The sequence below is a fragment of the Perissodus microlepis genome, chromosome 18 (genome assembly GCF_051167445.1).
Source record: "Perissodus microlepis isolate ML-2025 ecotype Zambia chromosome 18, ASM5116744v1, whole genome shotgun sequence".
NCBI lineage: Eukaryota > Metazoa > Chordata > Actinopteri > Cichliformes > Cichlidae > Perissodus > Perissodus microlepis.
Window position 1 is genome coordinate 22,814,810 of NC_140478.1, and position 11,178 is coordinate 22,825,987.

An 11,178-nucleotide genomic window follows, 5' to 3' on the forward strand; every position below is an offset into this window, starting at 1 on the left:
GAGCCAGATGGGCTTGAGGGGAAATACGGACTGGAGCTTATTGGATTACACAACAAACTGATCCTACTGTCAGCCGGTAACGCGTTAGAAAGTAACACAGTTATTCCTGCGATTAATTTGCAACAAGGAGAAGTTTACATCGAAGACTGCTTTAGATTTACTGCCGCGTCACTCGATTTGAAACGTACTTAGAACTTTAAATGTACGACTACAGACGAAATAATCGGTCAAATGATCGATATAAAATTCATCAAAAACTCCCAATTAATCTTTAAATTATTAATTTTTGTATGTTTGTGGTTGTTGTGAATTTGAAAACAATAATCATTTACACTTTATGAAATTTAAAGACCTAAATATTAATGATTAGCTAAAAAATAATCATTCAAGTTGCTGCCTAAATAAATTACTTTACCATTTTAACATTTAGAGTTATTCCTTAAATATCACTATTACTAACTCCTAATACTAATACTATTACTAATAATAATAATAACAGTAATAATACATATCTAAACAAGCATCTCTTAAAATATTTTTCTTTTCAGGTTCAATTTAACTTTATTTGAGTAGACAGGGTACTTTGTAATTCTAAAAATAAATTATTATTATTATTATTATAATTATTATTATTAGAGCCTTGTGAAAATTAATTAAAGGAAAAACAACAGTTTTGCCAGTAAGCATAATCACTTTGCACTTTTATGTGCATCTCACAATTAAAAATATTTAAATAAGCAATATTTACTAGTTAACTATATTTATACATATTATTTATTTATATATATATATATATATATATTCATATATATATATTCTGACTTGAAGGAATACACATTTTATGGGTTTATTACACACACATAAAAAAAGAAAGACAATAAACCAAAGAGCATTTGTTTTCCATAACAGACATCACACAGGAAACACCCAAATAAGGAACAGAGACCTCCAAAAAAGGCCAGATAACCTCCGGAAGTAAACATTATTCAGTTCACGAGGTTACTGATCACATACAGTGAAACATAAAGTACTGTAATCTCCTGATTTGAAACCAGACTAAATTAGGTGCACGCTGTGTGTACAGACCCACATTCTTTGTAAATTTATGAACCGAACAAGCAATATTGTTGTGTAGTAGCAGACAAAGTGTTCCTTTAAAATGACACTGATGTGATTATGGGTTAGTGGTGAAATAAGATGGATATTTACTAAAGTTGTAAACACTGTGCTGCCAGTAACAACCCAAAGAAGTCAGTCAAACGTGAGGCGAATTATCAGGTAGATAAATGAGTAGTAATGTGATTATCATAAAACAAGGCAATGCCCATGACTTTTATCAAATGCATCATTTACAATTTTTGTTTATTGTTTTTTAATTACTGTTTTTATCAGGTTATTAAAAACATTGAAGTGAACTCAAATTGTGCATTTTCCACCAACTTCAATCCTCTGTTAAACAGAGGATATCTGGACTTCCTTTTCCCCTCATGAAGTTTAACTTGTTTAACTTGTTTTGCGCAATTTTACTGTTATAGTTAGTAATTCAAACTGTAAACCACTGTTTACAAAAAGATCAGCTGACATGGGCGTATTCAGAATGAGCTGCAGAACCTTTTAAAATTATAATAAGCATTCCAACATCTTAAGGTGGGTGCATTTTCACAGCTGAGCCTGTGATTTGGGATGTTGGACTTTGTATGTAATCACAGATCCCCGGTTTGAGCCCGGAAGGACACACAACACCAGCCGGGCTCAAACCCAGATAAATGGGAGGGTTGCGTGAGGAAGAGCATCCGGCATAAAAAAAAAAATTTAAAAAATCTGCACCTAATCATGAAGATCTATCGTCTGTGGCAGGTCACTGGGAAATAAGGAAGCAGCTGAAAGTACCTGTCATGTAATCACAGTGTGTTACGTTTAAAATGAATTGACGGGCCCACAGTGGCTCCTCAATTAAAATATTTTCAGATAAAAAGTCAAGATTTCCACGTTCACATAATCTATACACGGGAGAGAAACTAATTTGGAGGATTTGTGCATTAATTAATTTAGTTGTTTCCTTCCCTCCAGTTTAATCCAGGATCACATGCTGTTAAGGAAAGAGCCAATCACAAAAAACCTTCCTTAATTTTCTTCCTGCCGGTAACTGTCTGGCTCTTCTCTAAATAGACTAAGATTCTCTGTTATTTAGGAAACCGAGGGAGAAACAGTGAGGAAGGAAAATCGGTTTGCAATCCAGCCATTGTTTGAAAACAGAACTTGATTCTCCCTTTGATCCTGCGATGTTCTCACACTCGCAAAAACACCAGGATTACGTATTTCACACCGTCTTCACAACTGAACTCTCACGGGCTGAAAATATCCGAGACTGTTCTTCCTGAAAACTTTTTTTATTCTTTTCCTTTTTAAAAAAAAAAAACCCACAATGCCATCTTAATCGTCACCGCCAATTCACTACCTGTTTACATCCTCCATCAAAGCTTGTTTGTTGCAAGATAATCATATCCTGTTGTTTGTCTAGCTAAAATAAACCTTACTGGAATAATCAGAGCTGCTCCTCCAGGATTTCTGTTTGTCCCATGTCCCTGACAGACGCTCGGTTTACTCTGAAATACCCTCTGGTTGGCATTTATCTGTAAATCACTGCAGGCCGTAGGAATGACCACCAACACCATCTCCTGTTGATGTAGGCATTGATTCAATGGGAAAGTGACCACTTATGGGAAAAACAGGAGGTATTTGCCACAGCGTGTAATGAAAGGTAAACTCAGAGTGTCTCATGTGCACAACAACATGCCTGAAATGGCGAAAGCTGCGGGGTCAAGAGGTGATGGTCGCCGTCGCCTTCCCACAAGCACAAGTGAGATAAAGCTTACCAGTAATTTGTCTGCAGGACTTTTATGCAATGCAGGGATGTGCAGGATTGCAAATGAAATAGAAGAGAATTGCAGCAGTGTGAATTTTATATCCTGAGCCTAATCCCATGTGGAGTGTGCAGCTCGTAGGAGTGAGATGTCCTGATGAGATTAGAAAGTATAGTAAGTGGTTGGATAAATCCATGTCCCACTTCCCATTCATGAGCTACCCTCTGGTTTATTTTTGGCTCTCACAACGTCTCATAACGTAGGAAGAAAAGGTTAGATTTTCACTTTTCCTCATATATTGTGCTTCTAGCGGGGCAGAAGAAGACACATCCTAAACGTTTGTCAAATCAAGCAACATTAAAAAATACTTTTATCAATCTTTTAAAATTCTTTAAGGGTCTTACAGTAAAGCGTAGTGGTTAGGTTATTAATGTTAGCATGAGTGGTTGTCTCCACGTGTTAGCCCAGCAACAGACTGAGAGCTGGGATAGTCTTCAGCCCTTCCGTGACCCTGGATTGGTTAAGCACCAGAAAAGAGATGGATGGATGAATAACAAAACAATAAAAGGAGATAATAATCGCAAATTAAAAGCAAAAACACAAACATATTATAAATGTTCTTATATCTTACTTATGTTACTTATTGTTGAAAAGTTATCCACCTCCATCATTACTGAAGGTCTCCTGAATTTCAATATGATAAACTGCAAAGTTTAAAATACCTTCCTGATGAAGAACTAGAACCTGACTGATGTGAGATCTTTAAGACCAATACCGATATTTGATGAGCTGAAAATCCGATGTAGCAGACAATACTTTTTTCCTTTCAGACACATGAACTATGTATAGATTTTCTAAACAGTTATTGTATGTTATTGTATGAGTCTTTATTCAGATATTACCTACTAAGATTGTCACAACTAATCGTGGATTTCCAAACACGTGTTTCTAAGAGGGACACTGCAGGACTACCCTCTAGTGATTAAACTATGAAACATCTACACTTTTAATGTGGCTGAAGGGTGTTTCTCCTGTCTCGTCTTTACTTTTTACATTTTCATTTGTCAGCCGATACCAATAAATCAATAAATCTCCACCCACTGATGTATTAGTCAGGCTCTATGTAGGGCATTTTGTCTCTAGTTTAACCATTTTGATCAAAGCAGATTATGTACCCTACTCTGCTACTTTGACCAGATTAGGGTCATTATGTCTCAGAACTATTGATGTGTAATTAAGGCCAAGAAACAATGACGCAAGCACATGATTTGAATGCTGCTGCTGGGGACCAAAATGTTTGTTTTTGTGCCCCAAGCATTCTGACAGACTCCTTAATCATGACCTCTGTGGTCATGCCAGTGTACTGAGAGTGGGTCAGTGTACCTGAAACTCTTTCAGGTAGACAGTGGGTCAAGGTTGGAAACAGTCTTTTAACAGGGCGGAGTTTAAACCCAAATAGACTTTAAGAACTGATATCTGATTGAGGATTGATGCTAACACTTAAAGGAGAAGAATACTAATATGTTGCAGCAACAACTGCAATCAAAGGTTTGCAATAATTGGCACAAAGTCTTTCACATCACTGTGGATGATTTTAGACCTCTCTTCTTTGTAGAATTGTTTTATTTAAGCCACATTGGATAGTTTTCAATCATAAACTGTTTAAGGTCATTTCAAAAAATCTCAATCTGATTTAAGTCCAAAATTTGACCGGACACTTCCAAAAACTTCATTTTATGTAATTTTAATTTCTGAGCCATTAGGGGGGGACTTGATGGTGTATTTTGGATCACTGTCCACCTCAAACTGTGTAAGCTTGAGCTTCAGGGCACCAACTAATGCCTCCTTCAGGATTTTTGGTAAAGAGCAGTTCACAGTTCCTCAATTATAACAAGCTGTCTCGGTTCTGGAGCAGCAAAGCCGCCCAGGACCATCACACTACCACCACCCTGTTCCAGTGTGTATGGCTTTCTTTTAATGAAATGCTGTGTTAGTCTTATGCCAGATGTGACGAGACCCAAGCCTTCAAAAAGGTTCAGCTTCTGTGTCATCAGTCCACAGAATATTTTCCCAGAACTCTTTTGGATCATCAGGATGTTTTTCTGGTAAATGTGAGACGAGCCTTTGTGTTCTTTTTCGGTCAGCAGTGTTTTTCGTGCTTTTCTCCTTGAAACTCTCCTATAGATGAGATTTTTGCCCAGTCTCGTTCTTATTGTTGACCTTAACTGAGACAAGTGAGGCCTGCAGTTCTTTAGATGTTGTTCTGGCTTCTTTTCTGACCTCCTGCACGAGTCGTCCATGCGCTCTTGGAGTAATTTTGGTGTGCTGGTCACTCCTCGGAAGGTTCTCTACAGTTCCAAGTTTTCTCCATGTGCGCTTATGGACTCTCATTGTGGTTCATTGGAGTCCCAAAATCTTAGAAATTGTTTTGCAACCCTTTCCAGACTGATAGATGTCAATGACTTTATTTCTCATCTGTTATTGAGAGTTTTTTGTAGACAAAGCCAAAAATATAAAGTGTGATTCAGTTTTTTTTCCAAGTTATAAGAAAATCCTCTGATCTGACATCTTAAAGAAAAAAATGCATGATGCTGAACCTGTCCAACAAGCCTGCACAAACATTTTCATGGGTTTTTCCTGTGGTTACCTTTCCTTTCTTAGGGTTATGTCAATCTATTAGCTGAGAGTTGTAAACAAGAAGTCTGCTTAAAGTCCATTACTGTGCAAAAATAATCAAACAGGCTAACAGATAGTGACCAAGCAAGTGTCAGCAAGCTTAAAATAATACTGTTCACAAATTAATGGAAGCAAATCGCTGCATTAAAAATGAAAAAACTCAAATGTGAAAATCTAATTAAAGCTCCACTGAGTCCATCAAGATACTGCAATTATTTCACGAAGACACGAGTTTTACTCCAGTTTTTTTTAACAATAATATTTATATAAAAGTAATTTTGCTGAGACTCTTGAACAACTCCCCGACTGCGGTGTGGTAATACCAACTGTGGCAGGAACTTTTCTTTTTGTGGCATCTTTTAAGGAAACTTCAGCATCCGATATTTACATGCTGGCTGTCGAAAAGCATGGCTTTCACAGGCTTTCATTGTCTGCAAATCAGACCCGGAAGACAAAACAATAAGCAAACACGTATTACTGGAAAGGACGGTGAGTTTGGCACACGCTTCAAAAAAGGCTGCTGATTGGCTGTAAGAACAGACACAGGACACAGAACACAATAAGAATCTGAACACTTAATGTTCTCTCTAAGTAATTATCTAAAATAAAAACCACTATGAGAAAAATAAAGCATTTATAAACCCAACAAGCACAGATTGGTGCTTGTTGGGTTACTTACTACTGGCTCTGTTATGGGATTAAAAAAAGGGACTGATTATCTTCACCAGCTGGTTTTTCTGACTGCTGTTTGGTGGGGGTTGATCAGATATTTATTTATTATTTGCTAGCTTATTTTTTATTTGCCAGCCACCTACTGGAGCTTCCTCATTATGCCGGGGTTGCAACATGGGACTAAATCGTACAGTAAACAGTAAACACTTACTACCCTCAGGACTGGACTTCTTTCTGCCTAATTAACCGTTATTGGAACCGACTACAGCCAGCCCAAGTAATTAAAATGTAATTATGTCAGCCCGATGCTGTGTGTGCTTGAACATTTTGTTTTGCTTCCTGTGATGTTTGTAAAGTTGTGACTCCTGCTGTGTCTGTATTTTGTTAATCTGTGTGTCTGATCAGTCATTAAAAGCGAAAAACTGTCCACATCAAATAACTGACATTTAAATTATATTTGTTTATATATTTTTTTCCATATATTTTTATTGAAATTTTTTATAGTACAATACAAACAAATGTTGAACACCCTCACATTCACACACCCATCCATACATCAAACCTGCCTACATCACATTCAAATGTAGAAAGGAGCACAGTTCTCACAGTAATACAAAAATACAATGGGTTAGGATAGACAAGATTTTCCCTTCCTTCCCTTCTTCTTTTCCTTCTTGTTCATAAATGTCCTTCACCTCCACTCCCTAAAATATCCATATATGGCTTCCACATATTCACAAAGTCCCATTGTTTGCCCTTGGCAATATATGTTAGTCTTTCCAGGCCTAGAGAGACTGCAATTTCCTTCTTCCAGAGTCCCATGGAGGGAGCATCCATACTCTTCCAACATAGCGCAATGGCTCTTCTGGCTTGAAGTAGTCCATAGTCCAGTAATTTCATTTTTTTCCCGATTGCTTAAATTCCCTTGGATATATTCCAAGTACACAGAGTTTTCCTTTTAAAGGGATTTTTACCTTAAACACTTCGGAAAGATATTTGATAACATCTTTCCAAAATTCCTGGATTTTAGGACACTCCCATAGACAACGAAGAAGAGTTCCTTTTTCAACTAAACATTTAGTACAGATGTCTGGAATATCATTGGACATATGATGAAGCTTGACAGGTGTTATATAAGTTCTCATGAGCCATTTATATTGCAGTAGTTTAAAGCGTGTGTTTATTGTTTGTTTTTGTGCTTTTAAGCAAGCCTGGTTCCAGTCTTGGATCTCCCTTCTCCAAGCATCCAGTTTATCTGCTGCTGAGTCTTTGGAGGAAAGCATCACTAAATTATAATATATTAGAGAGAAAACCTTTCCCTTTTGTATTCTTAATGCATGCCTCCTCTATTTTTGTCAATGGTGGAAGTTCAGCAATCCTTTGCAGTTTTGATGACAAATAGTTTTTCAATTGTAAATATTTAAAAAAGTGCTTTGGGGGTATTAAATATTTTTTACATAACTGATCAAATGTGAGCAGCATGCCGTCTGCATATACGTCTTTAATTTTTTGAATGCCTTTATTTTTCCATATTTTAAATCCTCCATCCCTTTTACCAGGCGTGAACTTTTCATTTCCCCAAATAGGGGTAAATTGCGAAAGCGATGGAGGATCGCCCACATATTTATGAGCTGCATGCCAAATTATAATTGTATTTTTCAAGAAATATTTTTTAAACTTTTGCTCAATTGACTCTTTGAACTAACCTTGGTCTTAATGATAACTGCTAAATATGAATTCATTATTCAGAATTTGACTTTGAAAATACCAGCAGATTAACATAATGCAACTTTTTATGAAAGAAAACACAAAATATTTTTTTTTTACTGTGTACAGAGTACACTAACAGTAAACAGAAATCCATGTAAAAGTCCAGTAGAAGTATATAATGTATTATTTTAGATTTTTACTCCTCATCCATCATGTGTCTCTGATTCATACAGATTTTAACCATCTTTGTGCGGAGACTGATTCAAACTCTATATTCGTATTCTTGGACTCTGCTTGAGTGACTTTGCATGGATCGCAGTTCAAAATAATCTTTATTTATCTTATATTCATCCCCAGAGCCTTGGAGGAGCCCTCAGTTCATACACTGTTTGTAACAAACTGTTTTAGGTCCTCTGACTTTAAGGCTGCCTTTCTCCTTCTGGCTCCCTCTCAAAAATTTAAACAACAGGTGGGCGGAGCTTCTGTGCTCACAGCAAGGACTATGTGTGTCTGAGACGACCACATCAGTGATGTCCTCTCTCTCTATCACATCATTCAGAGCCAAGTAGAACCTACCAGATGCTAATCGCCTGAACCTGAAAATCAGTGCAAATGGATAAAGACCAAGAGCAAAATACAAAAGCAACCCAAGCAGTCAGTGACAAAGGCTTTTCCTGCAAATATTCATTTTAATATAATTAGCGGCAAATCACAACAACAGTTGCTGCAAGGTACTTTGTATTGTAAAGTCAAGACCGTACAACAATACAGAGAACACCCCAACAATCAGACGACGCCCCTATAAGCAAGCAGTTGGCGACAGTGGGAAGGAAAAACTCAGTTTTAACAGGAAGAAACCTGCTGCAGAGCCAGGCTCAGGGAGGGGCGGTCACAGAACAACAGAAGAATAAAAATAACGCGTGTATTTATAAACCTCTCAAATTAAAGCTCATAATCTGCATTTCAATCACATCTTGATTCTTTGGCTTAAAATCAACTGCAGTGGCGTAAAGAGGCAAAAGTAGAAAAATTACGGAGCTAACTGTATTTTAATCACTTTTAGTTGGGGGCTGAAAATAGGTGGAGATGTTCAGATAAAGATGAAGGCACTTGGTCTAATCGTTTGTTGTGCTGTGGAAAACAGCAGGATGCAATGCAACAGGCATGTGGTTAAAAGCCTCACAGATGCGAAAGCCACCGCTGTGGTACTTTGAGCTGCCACTCACAGCACAGGTGCGTTGGTGTGTGCCGTCTCCCTCTCAGTAATGACATAAATCTGTCTGAAATGATCAGCTCACTGCTGAGAGGGATTAAAGTGCTCTTACATAAAAGCTGAAGCTGCATTTTCTGCCACTTTACCTTATTCCAACATATGGTTATATGTAGGTAACACCCTGTTTGAATGTGACAGCAAAAACAACAGGGTCAGGGTTCAGAGTGATAAGGCCGACTCTCTCTCTGAATATCACGTACTTGGGTTCCTTTTTTCAGTCCGTGCAATCTGTGAGAGGTGCTGGAGATGCAGTACCGGTGAGGAAAATCCAGTTTAAAGTTAGTAAAGTATAGACTTAGAGGAAAAAGTCAGAGCTGTGATGTTAAACCTTGTTTAGGCCCACGCCTATCCCCAAGTTAATCGTCAATCACAAGTGCCAGGAAGTCATGTGAGAACGCATCGGTGGTCTGCTTATAGAACATGGGAAAGGAGTCAGCGAGGGAGAGGTTAGCGAAAACCCCACCTGCTTGACTGGAGGGAACAATAAGGTTCACATATGATTCATCTCAGTGCTCTTCCTAGACGCCAGTGTGCTACACTTTTTCACTGCAGGAAAGCTGCTCCCGTGTGTGAGGACGTAGTAGGACATCCACCAACTCGGTCCGTTTCCCCTTTCCAGGGCGTCCTCGGGGCATACGAGATGTACGACTCCAGAGAAGGATTTCTTCCTTCCGTTGCTTGCAAAGATAATACTTTGATGGGTGCCTCTCTGAGGTTAATGGACACTCACATTTTTAGCAGTGGTGCTGTGGACTGGCCTCCAGCCACGTGCAGGAGGCCCGTTTTCAAACATGTAAGCGCTCTTTCACTCTTGTGCACCTTACAGAGGCCTGGAAAGTAAATGCGACATGACAGCTACTCTGCATCACAATGCATTCCAGCAGCTCCTCCAAACAGTCACACGGCCTCGTTTCATCCAAAAACATGAGCACAAATAAACGACAGGGGACACACTAGATGGGCTCCTGCACTCACACTTACATCTTGGAAGTCATCTGAGTAGCTTTTCCAAAGCGCTCAGTAAAGTTGCTTGTTAAAACATGCCCAATCCTTTCCCTGCCAGAGAGCTGTTAATCCCGACAAGACTGTGTGGCCCTAATTCTCGGAAAGCTGGAACCTGCTATTTGTTGACTTGCTGAGGCGCTACAAGCAGTGGAGGCTGCAAGGTTAAAGCATCTCCTCTTGTTTCTTTTTTAAAACCAAATGTGTTCATGGGATATGTAAAGGAAGCCAAAATCATTGTGCCATGTAACCACAGCAGCACAGTGCTTGTTTCTCACGCTGCACATTTGTTTACTGAAGTATGCGTGTCTGTGATTTACTGAGGACTGATAGAGTCCACACTGTCCTGATAAAGCTGTCGTAACTAAATCAAGCGAAGCTTCCAGTGCTGTTAGAGTGCTCGCCGGGAAACAATGGGCATGGATTATGGTTAAGAGCCTTATTATTATCTCTTTTATCCCAGGTTAAGACCACGTAACACCTGCTGCTCCACTTGGGCACTTTTGCGGACATCATCATATTCCTGCTGACACAAGGAAACACTGGAGAGGAACTCTGCACAGACATGCAAAGATTTCTCTTTAAGTGCAAATGTTTCCTTAAGCATAGAGTGGCTGGAAGTTCCCCCAGTTTGTCATCTTTCCAATGCAAGAAAAAAAGTGATGAAAAAACAGTCTTAATGAAACAGCAACATGTCAGCATGTGTGAAGAGTGTGATGACAGGAAGCTGTCACATGTCAACACTCTCTTAACAATCCCACGGACTTATTATTTTGCAGGACAAAAGTTTTCTGTCACGTACGGTCGTTCATGTCATATCTCCATCAGGAAATGGGCAGACTAAGGTCATAAAGGTCTGGACATGGCCAGTACAATACTCGGTTATCGCGGTGTGTTTAAATGATGCCCCCAAAGTGTGGTGAAATCATTACATTGATCCACACTTTCATATTGTTTATTCCAAATTCTGATTCTACCATC